General features: G+C 40.3%; 1 protein-coding gene across 1 annotated transcript in view; it reads left to right on the forward strand.

Moving 5' to 3' along the window:
- otud7a (OTU deubiquitinase 7A) overlaps positions 1 to 16,794 on the forward strand; it is a 45,822-nt gene that overhangs the window by 3,479 nt on the left and 25,549 nt on the right. Inside the window, exon 2 of the mRNA XM_005928738.3 lies at positions 16,204 to 16,339. The gene's annotated coding sequence lies outside the window, so the exon portion shown is untranslated. The remainder of the gene's footprint in view (positions 1 to 16,203; positions 16,340 to 16,794) is intronic.

Here is a 16,794-nt window from a genome sequence, read left to right on the forward strand (position 1 = left end):
ATAGTCACATAGCTGCAGATACTATACATTCATAATTTCACAAGAATCTGTGGTGGGAGGTGTGCTTTGATCATTTCCCTGCAGCTGGTTTCCTCCCACCAGCTTTTGGTGCATCTTTTTACATACTCTAGCTGCGTGGTCTGGACTCCATGTGAGGTCACAGTACGTGTAGGCTGGGGTCACGGAGCATTTTTTTAAAAGATGGTTTAATTGTTTCCCGTACAAAGAAGGAGTAGTGCTTCAATTTGTGCAGTTTATTTGAATTCAATGATACTTTTGAAAATACTGTGCTCGCTTTAGTCAGTTTGACAACACTAACTGCTGTGGCGCGTAAGATTTTAGTGTCTTATGATTGTAATCCTCAAGGTTTCCTGGCAAATTGAACAGCTGGCTCTTGTAACCAGCCATTTGGATGTGGGGGAAGTGGCTAGCCTAGCTGTAGGGAGTTGGTAAAAGGCCAAACAACCAAAATAGCAAGATTTAAGGTGAACTTATGATCTGGTGATTCCCTAATAACTGTGTTCTGAGAAGAGACAAACTTTTAACTGGAAACAGAATTTAAAGGATCTTCTACATATGCCTTGGTGGCAGACACAACAGGGCATTCAGAGGTCCTGCTCGCTCTGTGATAATAGGTTGGTATGGGTTCGATAACATAGGAACACATTAGGAAAATGTGGTGTTGAAGTGAATAATGTACAGATTAATGGGAAATATAGGGAAAATTTGAGCCTTTGAAACCAAATAGTGAATCAATTAAAGGGATTTGGTGGCTCTCTTACGTTGTGGGGGCATTTTGCTGGGTCCCCTTTTTCTTTAAAAGGAAGAGTCACCGCAGTTTTGTTCTATTCGCTTTCATCCTGTGACAAAACATTTCTATCCTGATCATAATTCTGATGGCCACCAAATAATAAGCAAATCTTTGGAAGAACAGTTAATTTCCACAAATGTTATGAATCAGAACAAACAAGGGGTATTTTGAAATTGTTTCCTTGGGCATCCCTCTTCATCTCGTTTGGCTAGTAAACCTAATTGTCTCTTAAACTGCACTCGAGTTTACTTGAGTGATATATATTCATTTAATACCAAGATTATGTTCTGTTATGATTAGTTATTTGAATACTTTTTCAGCATCTTTGCATATTAAAACTTAACTGTCCTGTTAGGGTTCCTTATATTGGACAGAGGCTGTTTAGGAAGGGCTTAGCAAAGGAGAGTATAAAGGTACAAATGCTCGCTAGGGGTTTGTATACCTGACATTTTTTATTTTGAGTACTATATTAAGGATAAGGTTATGTGATACTGCCCTCTCCACCTACTTGAGTGTACATGCACAGCCATGCATGCACCCTCCCACACAATCAATCCAAAAGTGATGAAACTCTGTACAATGTTGGTATTGTGTGATGTAGATTTTGATATATAACAGGTGTCAGAATATCTTTTTATCTGTTTCCCTTCTTGTTCGAATGACCATGAAATTTCTTATTTGCCTGTGTAGTGTATTGTTTTAATAATAGATTATATTGTTACAAAGACATCTGTCAAACAGGGATTTTTGTAGGTGATTGGGTAGGAGCATCTTCAAAACAGCAGCTCTCGCAGTGGTTTGACAGTACCTATCCAAATGTGCACAAAAAAGGAGAGCCAGTGGTGACAGTGTCAAGGGTGTTAAAGGCTGACTGATCCTTTTGGGGGAGAGAGGGCTGGGTTTGCGCTCCAATTTCACAGAAGAGTTACTGTCTTGCAAATAGCTGAAGACTTAATACTAATGAAAGCTGTCAGAATATACAGAGAACTTCATAAGGGGCTTTGTAAGTGCAGGCTGGTATACGTGCCCATCTTGACCTGTCTGTTGCCAAAATCATCTACAATGGGCCTGAATATCCAAACTAGGCCACTGAGCGATGGCTCAGTCTGATGAGTTCTGTGTTGTTTTTTACAGTTACGTCCATAATTTGTCAGACGGAGACACAGTTTTTGCAGTTTTACCTCTGTACACCACCACAGTGGATTTTAAATCAAGTAATCAAGTGGTTTCTCAAAAGGGTTGCATTAACTGTTTAGGAATTAATTCAACATTAATTGTAAAACATACTTTAATGTAATTTTAATCATAAAGACTGCTTTTAATACTTGAAAGTATTTTGCAGTTAATGACTCCCTGAAGTTTAGAACCCATGAAGAACAATTGCATTCCTCCCTTGATGAGCTCTGCCAGACATTTCGATGCTGGGGAGCCCAGCTGTCTTGGGGCGAGAGGCAGGGTACACCCTGGACAGGTCGCAGTTTGAATCAATTTCAGATATTAAATCTCCTTTATTTATCATGCAGGAATGAAATGAACAGGCTTCGTGTAGCCATGATGCTGCAGACTGTGTATAAAAATCACTCTAATTACTAAACATTTAACAAAATCCTCGTAAAACCTTTTAAATTGATACCATCATTGGTACCATCACTTCAATCACAAATTGGCTTTGCTCCTGTGGTGATGTACAGAAAAAAAACTGCAAAAAACTGTCTTTGTCCAAGGAATTATGGACCAAACTATATCATGTGGATATCTGGGTGCAGTGTTACTGTTTACTCTGGGAGTAAATGGCAGAAGGATACACATTAGGGGAAAAAAGCAAACTGGGAGAAGCAGTATGAAGCTTTAGGTAATGTTCTCCTGGGAAATCTTTCATCCTTGCATTCGTCGCATATAGCCGCTCATGGCAACAGTATTCCCTGGTAGCAGTGGCCCGAAATAGTTTATGTTGTGGACTTGGTTTCCAGACTCCGCGGGTTTCAGTGTAATCATCTGTGGGATGTGTTGGATCCGGTCTGTGAATTCAACATAGACTGCAACATGGATTTGCCTCTAACGTCTCAGTGCCCAGTACAACAGGACATCTTCAGAGGGCACGTTCAGTCCATTCATCAAAGGGTAAAAGCAGCACAAGGGCGCCCTACACTGTATTGTTCTCCCGATTTCTCATGGTACCAAGATGAAATCATGGAAATAATCAGGCTAGCAAGATATTTTGAAGTACTGTATATCCTCTTTCCATAACTGTGTGGTCGTTCTGAAATTCAAAGAGTGAATTGAAGGGACATCATTCGAACCTGCTTTATACATTTTTTGGTCATAGACAAGTAAAGTAACAGTGTAGTTGGATAATCTGCAGGAGATGAAAAGCTTATTAACCCATCGTACAAGAGATCCTCAAGAACTGAGAGTACTCAAAGACTTGCAGGCCTTTGAGCTTGTGAGAATAGTGAAAGCAAGCACTAACAGAGGACACTCTCCCTCAGCAGAAACTCAAACAGGAAACACCAGCTGGCTTCACTTATCTCACGTGGCATCAGAAGATTCATCATATTCAGACAACAAGCATTTCTATATATCTAATCTGTGCATATCTTACCCTACGTGCTTGAAACACTCTCTGCAAGACTTTAGTATACCTGACGTAGGTTGCGAAGTACTATTTATATCCACAAATGCAAGTTTTTTGTTTGCCTTTGTTTGGCTTTTTTCTTCAAATCAACAAAAGTCAAGCTCCTGCTTTGGAAGTGCTTCAGTCTGTAGTCGCAGCTGTCTGCTTGTGGCATTCTTTCTAAAAGGAACCAGTCGGGAAACGAGGTATTGGCCGCTGCAGCAGGAAGGCTGAAGGGACTGACATTTTAAGGGGTGATGATCTTGTTCTGTGCCTCTCAGCAACCAGCTCTTTGTTTCGGTGCACGCTGTACACACAGCTGAGCTGTGTTCAGCTCTGCCAGAACCAGAAATTTAATTTCACTCCACAGTCATGTGAAAAGGAAAGTTTTGTGGAAAGACTCTGTATGACTTTATCAGTCTCTTAATTCTTGTGAAGGAATTTTGGTCCACTCGTCTTTACAACATTGCTTCAGTTCATTGTGGTTTGTGGATGTTCATTTATGCAGAGCTTTGTTAAGGTCCTTCCACAGCCTGTCAGTCAGGTTGAGGTTTGGACTTTTGGACATTGCAACATCTTTATTTTTTTCTTTTTCAGTCATTGTGTTATAGATTTGCTGCTGCAATTGTGATCATTGTCTTGAATGACTAAAAATTGGCCAAAACTGGTTCGTGCAGAACCATTTTTAGTTTTAGCGATCAGATGACGTCATATTTGACTCTAGAATACTTATCGTAGTCAAATCAATGACTGCTAGATTCCCAGGTCATGTAGCAGCAAAATAAACCCAAATATCACCTCTTGACCACTGTGGTTGACAGTTTATATGAGGTGTTAGCTCTGATGTGCTGATTTTCTGTTTCATTTGGTCTCTTCTGTCAAGTGGATGCTGCTCTTTCTTGTCTAATCTAAGCTGTGCTGGCGTGTTCCTTTTTCTTTTTTTTTTTCTAATTGTACTGCCTTGAACTTTAACATTTAAGATGCCGTCTGAGGCCTGTAGAGTCTTAAGATCTACCTCTCGGGGTTTGTTTGCAGTTTCTCTGAGCATTACACAGTCTGATCTTGGGGTGTATTTGCTGGGAACATTGTTGCATTGTGTCAACGCACATCTGAATGCTCCACACTAATAAACTAATAAACTGCCAAAACTTATGCTTTTATAGAGGTGCTCACACTTGCTGATGATCATTTAATCAAGTGCATTTGATTAACAGCACCGGGCTGCTCCTTACCCCGTTTAAGTACACCCCTCCAAAATGATGTATGAGGTGCGAACTCTTGTTTTTGTCTCTGTAAATAATCCAAAACAAGCATAAAGCAGAAAAGTTGTTTGTAAACTTTAATAAAGCCTGATAGTAAGTTGTTTTTTTGGGGGTTTTTTTTTGTTTTTTTTTACCTTTTAACTGGTGTTATACGATCAAGGTCCCTCAGGTACTGTAAACAGCACATTATCCATGTTGTGGAGTGCATCATTAATCACAATTTACCTCAAATAATAATAATGTGATAATACATTTTAGCGCTAATTGACAAAATCTCTTCACTACATAAATTTGCTGTGGTGGCGGTATGCAGCGCAGTAATGAAATGCAAAGTGACATTATTGCTTCTGGCAGCATCTTTCTCACAGCAGCTAACAGTAATCTGCGCAGAGGTGTGCTTTTTTTAAAGTTTAAATTATGAGAGAAGAACAAAAGGTAATGGTATGAGTGTACACTGTACGCCACTTCATTATAGACACTGTCAAGAGGTCAAGAAATTTTGCCTTGCATTAAACAAAAGTAATTAGGGTTTGACGTAAAACAGAGCGCATCGTTCCACATTGTCAGCTTACCCTCTTCCTCCATATTCTTGTCCATGGAAGTGCTTCTCAGCAGTTGATTTCTCTGAGTGTGGGGATGCTCTCAAATCCCTGCAAAGACGTGTCATCTGTTGGTTTTTCTGATGGCAGGGTAAGTCCCGCTACTGAATAAAGTATTATGGAGGGCCAAGCAGGGACACAGCACACTCCCAGATGCTGATTGGAGAGGGAGAGACAGACATGGCGGGTGCTCGCAAAAATCAAAATGATTTACCATGATGAGCTGACACCTGGTCAAGACGTCTGCTGTCCAGTGCATTGATTGAAACAGCATGCATTCCACAGTCCACCTATTATACTGTCTAGATGATGGGATATACGCATTTAAACCAAACAGAGACCTTGAAAAATGAAACCAATGTAGAAGTAAAAAAAACTGCAGTTCTTTAAAAAGCCACTTGAGGCAGTGTCCGTGTTCAGGGATTCAAATGGTTTTGGTCTCTATTGCTAATTTCTCCCTTCATAACATCTGCATCAAATATTAGTACTATTCTTTTTTTAACCCACATGTTTGGATTTTGTTAAGGTTTTAAGTTAGAGATGTGGCCACTTGAATTGACATGCTTTGACATTTGCTTTGACATGGGCCTGTTGGTTTTTGCAGTGTTTTCTTCTTCTTTTTAAAAAAAATCGCATTAACTGTCTAAATAATACGGCCTGCTGCATGGAACAGCACATCGAAGAAGTCATCGGTCCAGTTTTGGTGAGTGGCTGCTTTAGCACGGATTAGCAGGCATCTGTGTTTGCGCATTGGAGTCATAGAGTTTATTTATGCAGTTTTCTAACAAATTTGTCCTCATTCGTTGATAGATCGCATCAAAAATATGGTAACTTCTAGCTCCAGGAAATTACGATGACGATGGCCATAAAGCTAACCTGATGCCCATCTTTTATCTACAGTCTGTGACGTGAAGGCGCATGCACACACTCCTGAAGCACGTATGCAGTCACCACAATTGCAAGGTTGTTATTATAGCTGCAATTAAGGAGGGACAGAGATTGAGTCTGGCTAACTGATATAAAGTCTGAATAGCAAGTGGCACTTCCACCACTCTGCAATGAAATTCGCTAATTAAATTTTGTGCTCTCAAGCAAGGACAGTCAAAGTGCTTAGTGTTTAGCTTGGCGAGACATTATAATATCCCATTACATGCATTTCCCATGCTAGGAATGTGTGCATTGTAATTTTGAAGCATGCTAATGGACTACGTTGATTATTCTGTACCGATGCAAGGTGGAAATGAACTGTTTTCCTGGAGCCGTACTCATTTGTTTCTCCGACATATAATTACCCCGAGTTAAATGTTTTTCCATTACTGTATTTTGCCAGTCTGTGCATTTATGTATTGGCTTCATCAATAATAGCTGTTGCTGTTGTTGTTTGCTTTTGCTGTTTTCATCTTGTACTATATTAAAATGTCTGAGCTGTGTCCATTGTTGCAAAAATAACGGGCTTGTTTTTGTGTTTCTCTCAGACCATAACTGAGAGGGTGGCTTGACATTTTGCTGTGCACAGGCATGTGAATAAGTACTGGGTTAGAATGAATGCCATCCTTTATTAGCTGTCTTCTGTGTTTTGGCAGCCCTTTGTGGAAGCACTTGCTCCGTTAGCTTTGAGATTGGTAAACACGCCGAGGGAACACTGAGTGAACATGCCACAGTGTTCCACACAAACAGGAAAACGTGTGCATATTTTGCATTCACACACACTCATGAACTCCAGAGAGGGGGATCATAGGGTGTTTATCTACCAGTGTTGAGCGCAGCAGTTTGGGCCTGTCGGTTCCTGAAACTGCTAACTGCAGCTCAGCTCACACGCTGGTGATGAAGCCACAGTTGGCTTGAGGAAGCTGCTTCTGCGGGCCAGAATATAAGATTTTATTCCCTGCTTGCCTTGAAGAATCCAAAATATTCCAACCACTAGTGGAGGGATTGCACACTTTGAAGACTGATTTGATTAAATTTGTGTTTAAACAACGAGCCCACATCTTCCATCCAACCGTGATGCATGGGTCTCATGCCACTGTTTTATAAACCAGGCTCAGGTTTTAGGTTTCAGATGTTCTGCTGACACTGAACTAGTATACTGATGGGAAACTATATAGTGAACAGGTTGTTTATGAGCAGTATGCGCTGAGTCAGCCTCTGTGATTGCATTGTTATTTATTTATGAATGTCATTTTCTTTGCAACAGTAACAAATGTTTATCGACCAAAAATCTTTGTTTGAGCCAATCAGTCAGTTTTCTTTAACAAGAAGACACATCGCACAATGAGCAATCAGCAGAAAAACAAAGATCAGATCAGAAGAAATTGTAAATCAAAGTTGATCATTTATATGTACATTTATAAAGAGAAAAGGAAAGGAAAAACAGTCTCCTCTCATGCTGGCATTGGGTTGAAGACTGACACCAGATGTTCTGCCATGGGCAAGTTTAGCAGTAGATTGTCACCATGTCACACTAAGTCTTTATAAAAAGGTTTCATCCACCATCGTCAGACTAAAAATGTTGAATTCTTTTCGTATTAGGTGGAAACCAATGTTAAGGCGATGAACTTTGTCATAGCTAGCTGAAGGCTGGTGATGCGTGACCTGGTGCCATAAATCAACTTCTAAGAGGAGAATGTATCAGATGTACTGCTACTGCCTTGTCAGTACTGGCCAACAGGGCTGACTACAGGGACCCTGAAACTGGTAGCTGATGGATCGGTGATAGGCCCCTGTCACACATGGCTAAAGGAAGTGAGTATTCCCCAACTGATTCTGGAGTGGTTGCTGGGAATAGCTATGAAACTGTTTGCTAAAGCACCAGTCACGCAAGCTCAGAGAACAGTCAGGGATCCCCCTGGTAACCACTGCTCATTGGGGAGTTGCTCATTGCTCAATTGCTCATGGATTCCAATTGCTAAGTGATTCCTAGAGGTTGCTTGGTTGCCCCAGTGACAGCCAGCAACCACTGGCCAACTGGATGGAGAATACACATTTTTCCTACCAACCAGAGCATGTCAGTAGGTTACTGATTGTTCTTTCGGCCTATGAGACTGAGGCCTTAGATAGCTAGCTAATGATAGCTCAGTTGCAAACACCATTGCTTTGACAGTGAAGAATTACTTGTCTTTACCTCAATATTGACACGTCCACATGAAAATTACATGTAAATGTGCTTTTGTAGTTGATGCATGAATATAAGTGCAGGATTGTAGATAGTGCATAATTAAGATCTCATAAATCTAGCACCTTTACAGGTATCCCTATAGCAAAGCCAAGCCCCTCCTGCAGCCTCCTTTGAGTGCACCCTGGGTTGTTTTCTGTGTGTCTTTGCCCCCTCACTCTCTCCCTCACGTTCCTTTATGAGCTAGATTGTCTTACCAAAAAAAAAGACAAAAGGACCAAAAAATATTCTAGCACTTTTATTTTGGGAAGTTACCACAGCAATGTTATAGTGTTTAGCCCAAATTTTGCACTACTGAGGAGCAACTATGCAGAAGCGCTGCAGAGGTGGGCCGACGGTCGACTAGGACAACGCCTGGCGTGCTCTCGATTCCTCTCTCTGTGAGGTTACAAACTCTTTAGTTTGCACTTTCAGCATCTGCTGTTTCGGGAAAGTTAGCAGATGCCAAATGTGCAAACAAACGTACCAGTGACGTTAACTCTAATGACTTTAAACCTCAGGATCCTAAGATGGATAACATTATTAGGGTAAACAACAGTGCACAGATAGTAGCTCAGTCGGTAAAATAGAAAGTGTTAGATGCTGACACAAACGTGACGGAGAAGAGGGAAAGAGCAGAGCTGGTGAGAAAGTAGGTGAAAAACATTGCTCAGAAACTTTGCTCTCTTAACTTTGGCTGTTTATGCAAAACATGCCTTAATCCTACATTCTTTCTAATGGTTTGGCCTTCAGGAAATTATGCCTTAACTCCTTTGATCCGTGTCTTCAGTAAATATTTTCCTGATGAGTTTAATGTCTAGTTTTAAGCTGTACCAACATGATGGTCATTTTATTAATTAAGATCCCAAGAGTGAGAAGTGGATAAGGTACGGTGGGCTTCAGGACAGGTCTACGTTGTGACTGACAAGTTTCTACTCTGAGAAAATCTGCACTCTTACAGTGTGATCTATCTCTCATTTATCATGTCAAGCTTAAAAACTACACATACGCACACACGAATATTTACATGCACACACATGAAGTCCAAATCATACAGAAGACAAGGCATAAGCTTGTGTGGTGCAGACTAGGGTTGCCACGATTAGTTGACTAGTCACGATTACGTCAACTATCAAAATCGTCGATGGCTAATTTAATAGTCGACACGTCGTTTGAAGCTTTGTAAGATGCTGAAAGATACAGGAAGAAGTAGTAGGATTTAAGAGTGTAATAACGGACTGAAAAAGAAGATGGCAGAAATGCATCTACAAGGATGCCAGCTGCCGTTAAACACTGAAGAAGAAGAAGAAGAAGCAGTCTCCGGTATCATAGTTGTGTCCAAATTCAGGGGCCGCATCCTTCAGAGGCCGTATTTGTAGGCCGATTACGTCACAGCAACGCAACGAAGGCTGTCCGAATTCGAAGACTCTGACAAATGCGGCCGATAAATGCGTCCTCCTTTTCCCCAGATTTGAAGGATGGGTCGGGTGTATCCTTCGTGGCCCAACCTATCCCAGAATTCATAGCGTGGCCCAGCCAATTCCAGTTTCCAACAATGGCGGCAGCTACTTAGTTTTAATATAACTCTTTCTGTGTCACGAAATAAACTTTTAAGATATTTTAAGGCGAGAATGTAGCTGTGTAAACTTCAAATGTTGGCTCGATTTATCAAGACACCGCATATTTGCAAAAGTGCTCTGACGTTTTCGGAGACGTCTGTTACCCACCACCTCGGTAGCTAGTCGGGGGTTCACGGCTCACTAGAGCCGGTGAGAACACCGAACTCCCGGCACATTGTTTTCAGACCTCCCACGGTCTTTCGCTACTCAGGTTAAACATGATATATGAGTCACTTAGATAACTTAAAAATGTTATTGTTTGGCTTTTTTCAATGTTTTATTTGTTCCTGAGTAAATCGGTTGGGCTGAGATTAAAGTTATAGTTTTTACACCGCTGAATAAACATCAAGCAGAAAACTGATTAAACAGAAATGTGAAATGATCGAGAATTTACTCCAATGTCCTGTTATATATTAGGGAGCAAGGAGCAGACGGCTGAGTGTATTAAACTCCACCGAGACAATCTGCAAATTTAATAACAAGTTTAATAAACTATCATCTTGTCTTTATTTTTGGTTAGCACATACCTTAAACACTTCAAGCTGCAAGCTAATGATAGTTATATAAGAGCAGATGCATGCTGGTGCAATAAGCTGTACGTTTTACGTCCAATGGATGCATGATCTGATTAGTCGACTAATCGCAAAAATAATCGGTGACTAGTCGACTATCAAAATAATCGTTTGTGGCAGCCTACCGCAGACCCATGCACACTCAGACACAGCTATGTGACAAGTGTTGATCTGTGTGGAGGTGTGGCGTGAAATTAGGGCTTTGCAGTTTTAACTAACTTGTGAATATCAAAAGGATGATATTGACATAATGCATCAATGGGGAAATTTGAGCATTTTAATTAAAAAGATTGGAATCTTTTCCCCCTTTTTTGGTTTTCTAATGGGTGGCGATGAACTGAGAAGGCAAAACTGGTTGTTTCTCATAGCTAGCTGAAGGCTGGTGATGTGTGACATGGCACCGTGAATCACCTTCTCAGAGAAGAATGTTTCAGATCAGCCCAATCAGATCAAACCAAGCTAGATTTGGAGTATGGAGAGGTAATGAAAGACATGCCAGTCTTCCTGCTGAGCCAGAGTGCCATGAGATAATTTGGATACTGATGTTTATATGTTGTTTTAAAGAGCAAAATTTGTTAAAACATGCACCAAACCTGGACTTTGTTTGTGTGTGTGTTTTCTGTCTTCTTCTGAGAGATAAACATAAAATCGTAATATTTAATATTTGAAATTAATGGGAAATTGACAGCTTTGTGCTACAATTCTGCCGAGTGCACAGTATTTTCTGTTGTAATACAAACTGTGTAGTTCTCTTCAATGTAGTTTCACCTGATGCTAAATTATTTCTTTGGATGTAATAACAAGCAGCTTATAAAAATTACCGACATTCATCTAGTGTCATTGGTAGGTACTGGATTGTGAAATCAGCTTTACAAAGCTTTTCTTTCTTTTCACCACTTATATATACAATTTTTTCCAGTGACAATGCCATCAATGGACCAAAATAGAGTATTTCTTGTGTAATGTGTATTTTTTTTGTTCCCTCCTCTGAATAGTATACCGTATGTGTGTTTGCTCTCCTCTGATTAGAAACAGTGCTTGGTGGTTGTTGAAAGCATGCTGTAAGGAGGAGGCAATCAAAATCCAAAGTGGAAGCAGACAGGGCATTTTTATGGCCATATAACCCATGAACAAACTGAAAATTAATGAAATCTAACAGTCTGCAAAGCGTGTAACCAATTGGTTGTGTAATCTGACAGCTACATTAAATCACATTTAAAAAAGCTGGAAATCTTAATCAGAACAGGGGCAGGCTTTTGAAAATCCTGTTTGAGAGCATAACTGCACATGCATGCACTGCTGCTGACCTCATATAGGGTTTGCTGCCTGGCTATTTTCCAGTTATGGAGCAGATGCAGTGCAAAGAGTAGAGTGTGAGTGTTTGTACAGTATGTTCACCTCCCACCTGCTGTGTATCAGCCTTGCACGTGGGCGATCAGCGCTCACTATGGAGACAATTATCTCAGCTATAACTCATCCTCTCGCTGTAAAATGGTTACATACACATGCACATCATGGAAAGAAAAGAGGCTGGTGGCACATTTTCACATAATGGCGTAATTTATGGAAAATGACATCTTTAATAGATGACAAATAATCTGTGTGGAACAAATTGCGTTGAATTGATTTTTCCTGTCCATTTAACTATTCGCAAAGAGAGAACTGCACTTTTTCCTTAGGTGTTTTTTTTTTTTTTTAGATTCACTCACAGTTACCTAATTTCACACATTTTAATCACCCAATACGCAGTGTTAAACATATCAACGGAAGTAGTGGGTGGGACCCCGAGTGTGAGTATTAGCTTAGTGTTGAGGTAAAAAAATAAGTTCAAAAATAATGCCTCATTTCTTAAAAGGTTCATTAAAATTCAGTGGCTATAAGGGCCGTTAAGTAAAGGATTCACGCAGGTAGCTTTATTTACTGGTGGTGTATAGTTCGATAAATCATCTTAAATGCCACCCAATAAAAAGCATCTTTGGTATTTCAGTTATAAACATTAGGAACGAATTACTCTCTGTAGGGTGGATCCGTCAACTCCATGGGTTGGTCTGTTGATAATAATTAAGTTGTTGTCTATCAAAACTTGTAACTGAGCTAAACTCTATATCTAATTAATTTAGTTTTGTAAATGCAGTTAAAATACACACTTTGACTCTATTCTGTTATTTGCGTATCTGTCTGCTACTCGAAAGTTGAGGGAGAGTGAACACAAACACTTAGAGATAGTGGCTGTTGCAAGACCACAAGTTTTTTTTTGTTTTTTTTTCACTTCTAGCCTGCAAGTAGAAGTGTTCAGACCACAAGATCAAAGTTACAGAACATACAGCTTGCAGCAAACGAGTTTCTCTCTGAGACAGATGTATAGAGTACTGGCATAAAAGGGTACTTACTAGCAGGCGTCGAAAGTTCAGCATGTACTCAACATATATTGGGACTGGTGAGCTTCTTTTGGAAACTATGAAAAGTCTTTTTTTTAACCTCTCAGTAGTTTTAGAAACAAAAGAAGTATTCTGGACATGAATTAACAGCTATAATAATACTGTAAAATATTATTGCATATTATTAAAATAAAGCTTTCTAAGGTTACCAAGCTAACCCTAGTTCTCTGAAATTCAAGTGAGATTTTTTTTTATCTATGGGAAGCACCTTCTGTGATTGGTCATGCCATACGACGCTTCCCATAGTCAGATGTGAAACAGAAGAACATCTACTTAGACAAAAATGATTTTTTTTCCTGTCAGTGTCACCAATCCACCAGTGAAAGAATTATAAACAAAGGAAAGCTGGAGCTGAGGCGGCAAAGCATTTCACCATTCATTCATCGTAAGACTGATGGTCTGTTTGTGGGCTCCTAATACCCAAGTGTTTTTTAGCAACTCCAAATGTTAACACTTACATTTTGAACTATTAATCGTAAATGGCAGATGAACCCCTCTGGAGTGCACTAGATTGGAGAGGTGGTAATTCATTTGGTCAGAAGTGTGCACTTTTATTGAAAGTTAGTCAGGATCCAGCATGAACCTTTGAGAGTGACTGTTAACAAGTCTAAAATACATTGTCTGTGAAGGTTCTCAGTCATCCAGGTTATTGTAGTCTAAGGAGCTTGGAAAGAAAACATCTGGACTTCTTTAAGTTGCTTGACGATGCTTCACCTTCTTCAGTTCTAAGGTTAAATGGTAGAGTCCCAGATATAAGCCCTATGGGAGTGTCCCCCCCAAGAGGGAAATAGACCCGCTAACAATCCTCTAACTAATCACACGAGCCAAGGTGGGAAAATGGGTGTAGGTCACAATCACCCAAGGTTTCAGGTGAACTCATTGTGAAACCTAGCCCCACCCTATCATGTGATTTCCTGATGTCAAAAGGCCCCGGATGTCAGTGGGCATTAAGGCGTCTGGGAAGGGATCTCAAAACTTGATTATAGATGGCAGACAGTTGGTGTCATAAGCCACCGCCTCTGTTCAAAGAGGGTCGTTCACAGTGGACATAGATGGCTTCTTTGACTCCTCTTTTCAAACCATATACACTGAGCAAAATAAGTATTGAACACGCCACTAATTTTCTAAGCAAATGTATTTCTAAAGGTGCTACTGGCATGAAATTCTCAACAGATGTTGGTAACCCATCAAATTCACACATGCAAAGAAATCAAACCTGGAGGGCAGACATAAATGGCCAGTTAAGGTATGTGTAACAATGAGAAATGACAAAGGAAAAATGTATTTAACACATGAATAAAGGGTGATGCAAAAAGGCACAGGAAGTCATGATACCAGCTCAGATCTGTGGTTTGATAGTCTGATTTCTATGCTTGAGTGGAGTCGATGGGTTGTTATCAACATCTGGTGAGGATTTAATGTCAATAGCACATTTAGAAATATATTTACTTAGAAAATTGGTGACATATTCAATACCTGTCTTAAATGCTGTAATTCCATATAACCTGAGGTCAATGTGCCTTTTATTAAAAATTCAAGTTCAAACTAAAAGTGAGGATTGTCTCAGATTTCGAGGTAACGTAGAGTGCTCTCGCCAAATTTTGAGTTTGTACAAATAAACAAGATACATGGAGTTTATGAACCTTTCTTCTGTTGATGTGAATAATGCATGACACTGAAGGATATTTTAGTAGCACTTAGCTTTCACACTAACTCCTCAGCACTTCACAGTGCTGTGCTGAAAGGGTGGAGAGAGGCGTTGGTTGGTGTGACCCATTGGAGGATAGCGTAATAGTCACTGCTGTATTTGAACTGGGACTTATTGCTTACTGTCCTCTCACTTCTTGTGTACATATGCTATATTGCCTAATCACACATCTGCAACCCAACACTAAACTGCTAATGTTGGGAGGGTAACACCAGCATGCCTGTGTACCAAGCTGCTTAACTAAACTCCACAGATACAACACACAGGGAAACATCTGTGGCGATTAGAGGTAATTCAGAGGAAAATACTAGAAATTCACTCTTGAAAGCTGAAGCACAAACTTCTTGGACAGGCTTCACCGCTCAGTAAGCCATGTGTCAGATAATTCCATTAAAAATGCTCCCAAGGGCACCAACACCATCGACAGAGGTCCAGTTTACTGACTTTAATTAGTGCAAGTAAAGCCAGGACGCCTGTCAATCAAAGCAACCACGCCTCTTACTCCAGTATCCAGAAGTATGCATTACATTGGGCATTTTAATTTGGAGTGTTTGGCAGTTGACTCACTTTTAGACTCAGCCTCAAGTTTTTGGCACTCATGTTGGCTTTATTTTTCAGCCCTGGAAGTTGCCGCTAGGCGTTCACACACAGCTCTCCTGGGTGATGTCTATAAAAGTTCAGGGCACATGCAGTGCATATGAAAAAGAATCAGATGCCACTCAAGCATTGATTAAGTCGCTAGAGATTTGTTTAAGTGAATTAATTTGTAGCTGTTGTTCACCTGTTATTCCAGTCAAACCTTGTTAACTAATTAGTGTTGTGATAGGTGTTAGTAAGTGAGAGTGACAGAAAGTGGATCATTATTCTTAGCAAATGGGTCCCATTTGTAGCTACACTTAAGGTTCATAAGTGGGCAGCGCATGGCACTTTTAAGGATGCTGGGTCAGCTGTCCAAAGCACAAGCATCACAAGTAAAGTAAATACAAAATTAAATCACATTTTAGTCACAGAGAGGTGGAAAAACTTTATCACAAACCACATTTGTAAAATGAAAATAGCAACACCCCAAATCAACAAAAATATAGTCTAGTTGTGGTCTTGGAAAATGAGTAGTGGTCTCTAAATCACTTCACCACACTTGCAAAATGATTTATTTATTCATTTATTTGCCTTCTCTGGAGTTGGCCACCTGCTTCAAATCCACTCCACCTTGACAAGAGAGAAGTAGCACTCCAGTCATCAGAGACGTGTTCAGGTTTGCATCTTTGTGGAGATGCATTCATTTTGCAGCATGGTAATGAACCTAAAAACACCTTTGTAAGCAATACTTGAAAACCAAGAAGTGCTGATTGTCACAGAGTTTGCTCCACAGACTCGCCAACTGAAGTTTTTTTTGGATGCTAATGTTCAGTGTTTTTGTGTGTTTCAGGATTCTCTTCTTTGCATCCCCAGTGTCTTCCTTTCCTCTGCTGCCTCTGAAGTCATGGACTAGCCCACCGTCTGGTCCTGGCAGTTCTGTGGGTCATCAGATGGCTTCTCAACAACCCTCAGCGAAAATACAGAATGTATGTTTCACCACCTAAAGAGAGAAAGTTGCATCACATCATCAGTGTTGTCACATTCAGCTGGTAGATGACAATAATAACATTGGCTGGATGTGGCTGTCATAGACACCCACTTTGTCAAAAACACATCAGTGAGCAGCACTTCTGCAGTGGGCATCTTGTTTCCTTGAGTGATGGGCATGGGTACTATCCGGTCGTTAAGTCTGACGTCACTAGCCGTGTCTGGGCCTAAACTCCGCTGCAGGTCCATATATCAAACCATCACTATGGCATTACTGAGAGTTGAAAAACTGTCTAAAGTCTTTCATCTTTAATAAAATGATCAGCGTTCTGCTCTACCAGGTGTAACAATCGAGTTTACCATCCAGGCATCCATGAAAACGGAATTTATGACATTTAACGAGTTAGAAGTTAGCAGGAAGTTAGCTCGCTAGCTTCTATCTAAATACAATATA

The sequence above is a fragment of the Haplochromis burtoni genome, unplaced genomic scaffold (assembly GCF_018398535.1).
Source record: "Haplochromis burtoni strain Fernald_Lab_line unplaced genomic scaffold, NCSU_Asbu1 Contig_114, whole genome shotgun sequence".
Lineage (NCBI taxonomy): Eukaryota > Metazoa > Chordata > Actinopteri > Cichliformes > Cichlidae > Haplochromis > Haplochromis burtoni.